Raw genomic sequence first — 9,132 nt, forward strand, 5'->3', positions numbered from 1 at the left:
CTTGCCGGGAAGTGTGGCTCATCCATCTTCAGGGAGAGTTCACTCCAACTGTTGGGCATTCACTGATATGGGACAGAGCGTTCGTTCCATCTCTGCTGGGACTTTGCAGGGTGGGGAGTGTAGAAATCAGCCTGGATGTGTGTGTGTGCACGCACGCGCGCGCGCGCGCACACACACAAACACACACACACACACACACACACACACACACACACACACACTGACAGGCAGACAGACTTAACTCAGATTGGTATTCCTGGCAAGAAACGCAAGGTCTGTTGGAAAGGAAGTCAGTTTTAGAGAGTACCTAGAGAATCTTCTGAGTTTGTACTTTTCCTGAATCTTGTCTGGGTTATTACTTTTTAAATAGACACAGTAACAATAGTTACTGTTTATATTATTGTCGCTAGTGTCTGATGCCACAGGCTGAGTCTTAATTTTGAAATGAAGACAGCTAATCATGCGCATGCATTCATTCACTAACAATATTTACTGAGAAACACTTATCGGTTATTAGATTTGAAATGAGACAAAGGCACGCTCCTCTCGCTGTGTGCCTGCGCATACACTACATCAGGTCTGGCAGTTTGAAGGAGAGGCTCACTTTAACACAGGACGTATCAATACAAAATTATAGTCGTGAAAGGAAGAGGATGGGTCGCCAGATAACAAGATGATGGATCTAACTTAGATGCAGAGCTCCTTGCCTCACCGTGGGTGTTACGACTTAATCAACTCATCATAAATTGAAAATGTCCTAGAAGGAAAATGTGTTTGTTTAGTATAGCCAACCTCCCAATCGTCAAAGCTTCAGAGACAGTCAACTACAGGGCTTGGATGTTGGCTCTTGTGATCACGTGGCTGAGCAGGAGTGTGGCTTGCTAGCTGTGCAGCCTGAAGAACAAGGGGGCTGGAGAGGTGGCTCAGCGGTTAAGATTATTGGATGCTCTTCCAGAGAACCCAAGTTCAGATACCACCCCCCACATCTAGCTATTCATAACTTCCTGGAACTGCAGCTCCAGGGGATTTGATGTCTTTTTGTAGTCACCACAGGCAAACACACACACACATACACACACAAACACACACACACATCAGGAATAAAAATAGTAGAAATCTTTTAAAGAAAAAGTAAAGAACTGAGTGAAAGCAGAAGACCCAAATGTTCAGTTTTTACTGAATGCAAGTTACTTTTGTACCATGACACACAGACAGACAGACAAATAAATAGACATATGTGTGTGTGTGTGTGTGTGTGTGTGTGTGTATACATAGATATAGATTCACAAACAGAACTGCCATAAATTGGAGACTCTCTGTAGAAGTGTTAGGTGCTTTCCTTTTGAAGATATGATGTTAGAAAGGATGGGGACCTAATGAACAAGGCAAAATAATGAAGGAAGAACACTAGGCATTTCTTTCTGACAGGGAGTCACTGGGGCCCAGTAACCAGAATAATTATCCCAAATCAGGTGTCAGTCAGGGTCTTTAGGAAGTCCCTTTCCACCTTCCTAGCGCTCCTGTGATAAATCCTCTCTGGTTTTAGGAAGGCCATAAATGGTATCCAACACTCCCCGGCCCTGTCCTCAGCCCCACCCACATTATAGGAAGGTCCCTGCCTCCTGGGCTTACAAGCCTCTCCCCTGGATGTTGCAGAGCGTGTAGGCGAGGAGGCAGCAGTTCCATCCCTCTGCACTCAGCTTTCGAGAGCCACTCGAGGCAACCTGTCACTTGGGCTTCAAGCTGCCAGCCAAGGAGGGAGCTGAGGAGACTGCATAATGAGATCTTTCTTGGTAATTAAGTGCCGGGCTTTGTTTTAACCTATCTCTCCTGCCCTGCTTGATCATATCACCTAGCTGTCAGGCAATGCTGGAGGGTGTGACTCAACCTGGGATCACACCCCAGCTACAAGAGGCAGCTGTCAGATTTTGTCCAACCTCCATGTGACCCCAGTCTTACTCCAGACGGTGACACTTCTGTCCTTGAACCGGGTTTCACCCCCAGAAAGTGACTGGCTTCACCTTCCTATACAAATCCCCTCCTTTTAACACTCGAGTGACAGCAGGCTCCTGACTCTTTTCTTTCCTTCAGCATGTCCCTTTCCAGAAAGCATATCAGCTCCCACCCGTACCACCCTCCTCCCCTCCTAGGAGCAGATGGAGGGTGGGAAGGAAAAGGGAAGTTAAGCCAAAAGGGCTCACGGGGGTCGGAAAGGTCTTGCGTTCTCTGAGGGAAATCACAACTCCCTTCCCTGGTCTTCAGTCACAGGCAGTAGCCTTTGCTGATCCAAATCGGACCTTCGGATATTTAGTATTTGGGGAGGGGGGTAAGGGGAGGATATAGTGCTTGTGGAAACATGAGGACCAGAGTTCAGTCCCTAACACACAAGTAAAATCCACAGGTATGGTGACACCTGCCTGTAACCCCAGCGCTGGGGAGATAGAGCATTGCATCCCAGCATCCTGGAGGCTTGCTAACCAGCTTAGCATACTTGGTGAGTTCCAGGCCAGTGAGAGATCCAGTCTCAATAGCTCAATAAACAAAATGGACAGCTCTTAATGAATGATGTGCACGTGTGTGTGCACGCGTGCGCGTGCGCGCACACACAGACACACACACCTTTAATCGTTAAAATAGAAGGTATAGCCAAGTAGTAGAGGGCAAGATGCCAGCCAGCCAGTTTCACCCCCAGCATCATGTCTTCAAGACTTGGCCTGAATTTGGCACAGATCAAAGAGCACGGGCAAGGACAGAAGTGACTGCCCCGGTTCAGGTCTTGCTGTGTGTGTCTCTGTGTGTGTACGGTTCTTCAGGATAGAGCCTAGGCCACCTTCCTTGGGCCAGGGCAGGCCTACATTATCTCGATGGACAGTTAGGGTTAGCTACAAAAGTCGCGGCAGGCCCCTCTGCCTCTCGTCCTGGGCCCCATGATAGCCAATATCCACCGTCTGCCCGAACTCTAGTCTCTCTCCTACCTCAGTCACGAGGTCATTGCAGCAGAGATAGAGGTCTGCTCCCTGACAAGAAAGCAGCAAGGCTGAGGTGCTTTGGCCAGGACTCAGAAAAGACAAGCGTGGTCCACAAAGTAAGCGTGGCCAGAGTTGTGGGCGGGGCCCCGGCGCCGGGCTGGGTTCCCCTCCCCCTCTCCTGAGCCCAGCTCCCTAGCTGCAGCTTTGGTGCCTGGAGCCGAGTGAGGTCAGTCCTGGAGCCGGCGAGGTGGGAATCCCCCGCTTGGGAGGTGAGTGCCTTGTAATGGCAAGAGGGTCCAGCAGGGGGTTCCCGGAGACCAGCGGGGGCGTGACTGGACATGGTTAGTGCCACCGCCCCTCTTTCCTCCTCCTGGGTCCTTTCAACTCTCTTTCCTGCCTGTGCCCTCTGCCACTCAGTGCCCCAGTAACTGGGGTCCCTCGGCCGAGCGAGCCGAGAGGGAGCAGAGAGTGACTACCCTATGTCCAGGGAGCGGGGCGACTCTAGGTTGGGCAAGTCTCTTGCATGCTGGCTTTGGGACCAGGTTCCCTGGTTCGCTCTTCTGACTTTCACCTTTGGCCCCACCCTCTGGAAGAAACAGGTATTTCGGGCGGAATCTGCTCTCTCACTGTCTTCCTTGGAAAGGGGAGGCTTCAGTCACCATCAGTTGAGCTATGGACGCCTTAAAAAGTCATTGCAGTCGATGAAGTCCTCGGACACCCTACCCAGGAGGGATAAGTAGGGCAGTTAGCCCCTAGGCTATGAAGAAAGAATATCATCAGCCTTTGGCAGTTTCAACCATTACAGTGGTGGCTCGGCTCTGTAACACCACAGCTGGAATAGCGGTTGTTTCCTGAAGGGTGGGGGTGGGTTGGGGACCACCCTATCATTGGTTGTCTTGGGAGAGAGGAAAGCTCCCCGGGAAGTTCTGCTGAGGCTTTGTGGAATAGGAATCCGTGGCAATAGCTTTCTCCCAGTCATGGATTAGCCTTGGAAGTAGCTAGTGTTTGGAGCACATCTGTCTAGCACTGTGCAGCTCAGGCCAGCAGCTTAACCTCAGGGCCCTTTACTGAAGTGTTACTGAGGGATAACCCCTCGAGCACATAAGCAGTGCATTCCTCCTGTCCCATGCCTGGAAGAGGGTGTGGATGCTGCCATCGCCACGTGGGGCAGTAGGGCTCTGCCACACACATGTGGCTTGGCCTCTTTTCCCTGTCTTTCCTCAGAGGACACAACTCTGTGTAGTTTGTTCAAGATCTGTAGATCTTGACTCCGTTCCCTTGACCTTATTCCCCCGGGGCAGAAACCAATCGTGAGGAACTCCTAGCATGGCGTGTAGTCAGGAGGGAATCCTGAGAAGAAACATAGGTTCTGCTGTGCTAAATGCTTAGTCTTTCACAGTGTGGCGGGGTTCTGGGGGTGCCCCAGAGGAGGGGTCCAGGCCAACCTTAATTATGGAGGACTTAGCTCATTCATGTGGGCTTGATGGACATCCTGGAAGATTCCTCCACCCTCATTGATGGCCCAGGTTCACTCCCCTCTCACCTTTGCTGCTCCGAGCAAAGCAAGAGAAATCTTTCTGATTCCACTGTGTGTCTGCAAAGCTACTCTGGTCAGGTCTTAGTTTTGTCTGAGGAGAGAAGACCTCTCCTGGGGCCGTGTCTCTAGCACAAAGGGGTTCTTGGTCAACTCCTGGCATCCTCAGCTTTGTAGCTCAGCTGAGGGTTAGAAGCAGAGTTATTCGGTTTGCCCTCACATGCTCTTAGCCCTATGCAGCAAAAACTCCTGCCATGCCAAGTTCCTGTCCCCGATGTGTTCGCTTCTTCTTCATTTTGTGGAGGGTGGATCCGAATCTTACAGCAGATCTTCCAGGCTTTGGGGCCTCCCAGCCCTGGTAGCATAGTTTTCTGAGATGCGAGCCACAGCCTACGATGTCCTCAGCTCTGTGGGACAAAGACAAGGTTGGAGCCTGGCTTCCACGCTTCTGAACTGTCCAGTGGGGCTCCCCACTATAAGAGGCAGGGTGTGGGGGCTGAAAGAGGCAGAGAATTCTTGGAAGAGCTTGATGTTCAGAAGCTCAACGTAGAAACCACAGTCAAGAACCAGCCCAGGCAGAAGGTTAGCCTGGAGCTCAGGGCAAGCAGGCGCTCCTGCTGACCACATGCCCTCCTCTCTGTGCAGGCCCAGCTCCTGATGCATACATATCCTGTCTCTGTCTGTCTCTCTGTCTCTCTTTCTTTCTATCTGTCTCTCTCTGTCTCTCTGTCTGTCTCTCTGTCTCTGTCTCTATCTCTCTGTGACTCTATCTCTCTGTGTCTCTGTCTCCCTGTCTGTCTCTCTGTCTCTGTCTCTCTGTCTGTCTGTCTCTGTCTGTCTCTCTCTCTCTATCTCTCTGTCTCTGTCTATCTCTGTGTGTCTCTGTCTGTCTCTGTGTCTATCTTTGTCTCTGTCTGTCTCTCTCTGTCTGTCTGTCTCTGTCTCTCTGTCTCTGTCTCTGTCTCTGTCTTTCTCTCTCTCTCTCTTTCTCTCTCTCTCTCTCTCTCTCTCTCTCTCTGCACTGACCATGCCACATTGACTTCCATTATGGTTCTGACTGTGCCTCATTTTTCTCTTTATGCTTTCTCTCTTCTGCTCAGAAAATCGTTTTCTTCTAGAAGCTGGGTGAATCCCAGACTATCCTGGAACTCTACATATCCCAGGCTGGCCTTAAAATCCTCTCTTACTATCCCAGTCTCCCAAGTGCTGGGATTATAGGCAGGCATGCACATAAGTACAGGTGCCCAGGGAGGCCACAAGAGGCCATCGGATCCCGTGGACCTGGAGTCACAGGTCATTGTGACCTGCCAGAAGTGAATGTCGGGAGGCAACCCTTGGGTTGTCTGCAGCAGTAAGCGCTCTTAACTGCTCAACCATCTCGCTGGCCCTGAACTTTACCTTACAATGGTGAAGGCACTTTCCCATTTACACCAGTTAATAGCATTGGTAATCCTGATAAGCAGCATTTATTCAGAGCCGGCACTGTCCTAAGGCCTGAGAGTGGTAAATGGTGAGCCAGGAGTCACACTCAACTTGCCTGGCTAGAGACCCATACACTTAAAAAACCTCTTTGTTGTTACACTCCAGACAAGTGAGCTGGCCCCTTGCTGTAGGCTCTTGTTCTTATCCCTGACACTGTCATCCAGTGTCACCAGACCAGTTCTCTAACTGGACTCATTGCAATGTGGTTTAGACACTCTCATAGTCAATGAGTAACTCAGTGGCCAATAAACACAACCGGTCGGGAGAGATACCACAGGAGGCCCAGGCACCTGAGCCGTGCGTCTCCTCTCATCTGCTCTCCATCCCACCCCCATGTAGAGGAAGGGAGACCCAGGAGGACTTGATCTCCACACACTTGTAATAGAGGTGGCACCTAAAGCCAGCCCTGGTCCTGAGCTGCTGCCAGTACAGCTTTCTCAGAGGTGTGACCCATCTCCACAGTGGCCAAGCTACCTCATCTTTCCTTTCTTGACGTGTAAAGCAAAAGACAGTGTGACTCCCTCGCGTGGACACGCTCAGATGTGCAAGACTGCCACAACACGCTCCTTTATTCTCCAGAAATCAGCTTACTGTGTGCTCGAACTCTGGACTCTACTAGGCTGGGATTCGCAGCAAACACCCCAAGATCATCACATTTTCCAGATTTTATGCACTGTCAAGTCCTCGGAGACAAGGACAGTCGGCATGTCCTGCTCAGTCATCTGGTCACTCCAGTTATCCCTAAGGGAGGGTCCCTAAGTCTCTGTCTCTGTCTCCCTCTGTCTCTGTCTCTCTCTCTCTCTGTCTCCCTGTCTGTCTCTCTCTATGTCTTCCTGTCTGTTTGTCTCTCTCTGTCTCTCTCTGTCTCCCTGTCTGTCTCTCTCTGTCTTCCTGTCTGTCTATCTGTCTGTCTCTCTGTCTCTGTCTCTGTCTCTCTCTGCCTCCCTGTCTGTCTGTCTCTCTCTGTCTTCCTGTCTGTCTGTCTGTTTGTCTGTCTCTCTGTCTCTGTCTCTGTCTCTCTCTGCCTCCCTGTCTGTCTGTCTCTCTCTGTCTTCCTGTCTGTCTGTTTGTCTGTCTCTCTGTCTCTGTCTGTCTCTCTCTGCCTTCCTGTCTGTCTGTCTCTCTCTGTCTTCCTGTCTTCCTGTCTGTCTGTCTGTCTGTCTGTTTGTCTGTCTCTCTGTCTCTGTCTGTCTCTCTCTGCCTCCCTGTCTGTCTGTCTCTCTCTGTCTTCCTGTCTTCCTGTCTGTCTGTCTGTCTGTCTGTCTCTCTGTCTCTGTCTCTCTCTGCCTCCCTGTGTGTCTCCCTCTGTCTTCCTGTCTGTCTGTCTGTCTCTCTGTCTGTTTGTCTGTCTCTGTCTCTGTCTCTCTCTCTCTCTCTCTGTCTCCCTGTCTGTCTGTCTCTGTCTTCCTGTCTGTCTGTCTGTCTCTCTGTCTGTTTGTCTCTCTCTCTCTCTCTTTCTCTCTGCACTGACTGTGCCACATTGACTTCCATCATGGTTCTGACTCTGTTCTCACTTTTCCTTCTGTTCTAACGGCTTTAGCATTCTGTTACTTCACAACACAAAACTAAAGTTCCTCGGTCCAAACCAAAGCCTGTCTTCTTGGGCCCTCTCTCTGTTTCTACTGCCAAGCCGCCTTCTCCCTGAATTTCTCAACACAGAGGCATGCCCTCACCCCAGAGGCCCTTCTTGGGAGCCACAAGCTACTTCCAGGTATGGTGGTGTCACCTGTTTGCCAGAGGGCGGTGACTGGAGAAACTGTGTGAGAGGTTGTATGGGTGGAAATCAGAGGGAGGGAACAGCCAGTGTTCTAATCTCCTGTTACCAACCTACACACTCTGGGAGTAGGGGTTGCTTAAAGCCAGGATCCAGCCATCCATGTGACCCCATTTCCATTACCAAGGGCCTTATTTTCCAATGTTTTTAAGATCCCCTGCAATCGGCTTTCACATGGAGATGGATATTCTCTTGGAGAAGATTGGCTGTAGTCACAGTGCTGTCTGTCAGGTTCCCTTGGGTAATTTTCGAGATCACAGGCATGGGGGCATGCTTTTAGTTCAAGGTTGCCACTCGTACAGATGTACCACTTACTCACCCGATTTGGAGCCACAGAGACCCTGCGAGGATTTGAACACCGACACCTTAACACCACTGTCAGCCCCGGATGGCTGTGTCCTGAATTGCAGAAACTGAGGACGAGAGAACCAAAACTTGTCCAGGACACCCAGTTAGCCGCAGCTGCAGGATTTAAACTCGGATTTGGTGTCTCTGGACCCAGCAACGCTGGCCGTGACCTCATATATCATGGAGGTAATTGTCACCAGCAGACAAGAGTCTAGCCACTCTTTCAGACTCTCTGCTCCCAGCTTAGAATGGGGCACACACAGCTCCAGCGCCCTACCCAGCAGGCTCCAGGTACACAAACCTCCTGGGGAACGTGTTCTGATTGGGGCACATCACCCAGCCCTTGCCTGTCTCAGTCCCAATGAGATCATCTTTCCTCTTCTGCACATGGATTCTTAGGACTGTCTTCTCCCTCCTTGGGGGCTCAGCTTGGACCAGGAGTGTCTGTGCCAGCCACAGAGCTGACTTGGTGTTATGGGCTTAAGGAACTTTCTCTTCAAATACAGATGACAGATCCTCCCAGGCCGGTTCTCCAGTTGTTGTTGGTTTTTTGTTTGTTTGTTTGTTTGTTTGTATTTGTTTTTTGTTTTTTGTTTTTTTATCACCTCACTTCCAACTTCCATTCTCTGCATATCTGATCTGGGCTTAGTAGGGTTTCCATTCCCTGTCCACACACACCCCAATCCCGGGGACTTCCAATTTACATCACTCTACAAAGGACTTCTGCTCTTAGCAAATCGATTGCCTGTGTCATGACTTGTTTCGAGGCCTTCTTGGACTTCCCAGCTCGCTCTGCTCCAGCTCCCCGTCACCCCCTCCCCGCCTGCCCCCACCTGGCAGCTGCCCAGCTTTCTTGGCACTTCACTTTGTCCACCGATACTCAAGGTTTAGCTGAGCTGCATTCCAGGAGGCTGTCAGAGCCTGCGGTGTTAATTTTCTAATTGAGAAGCACCATAGCCTAAACCTGGCGACAGACAGATAGACAGATCGGGAGTGTTCAACTGCTTCGTGAGCTCCCCTGCCCT

General features: G+C 50.7%; 1 protein-coding gene across 2 annotated transcripts in view; it reads left to right on the forward strand.

The window, feature by feature from the left end:
• The first annotated feature begins 3,136 nt into the window (after positions 1–3,136).
• The window catches only part of Tlr5 (toll like receptor 5), a 25,259-nt gene continuing 19,263 nt past the window's right edge, over positions 3,137–9,132 (forward strand). Inside the window, exon 1 of one of the 2 annotated variants that reach the window (XM_031337389.1) lies at positions 3,137–3,238. The gene's annotated coding sequence lies outside the window, so the exon portion shown is untranslated. Of the gene's footprint in view, positions 3,239–8,236; positions 8,294–9,132 lie in introns of those variants that run through there. The other variant, XM_031337400.1, reaches the window with a different exon arrangement.

The sequence above is a fragment of the Mastomys coucha genome, unplaced genomic scaffold (genome assembly GCF_008632895.1).
Source record: "Mastomys coucha isolate ucsf_1 unplaced genomic scaffold, UCSF_Mcou_1 pScaffold1, whole genome shotgun sequence".
Lineage (NCBI taxonomy): Eukaryota > Metazoa > Chordata > Mammalia > Rodentia > Muridae > Mastomys > Mastomys coucha.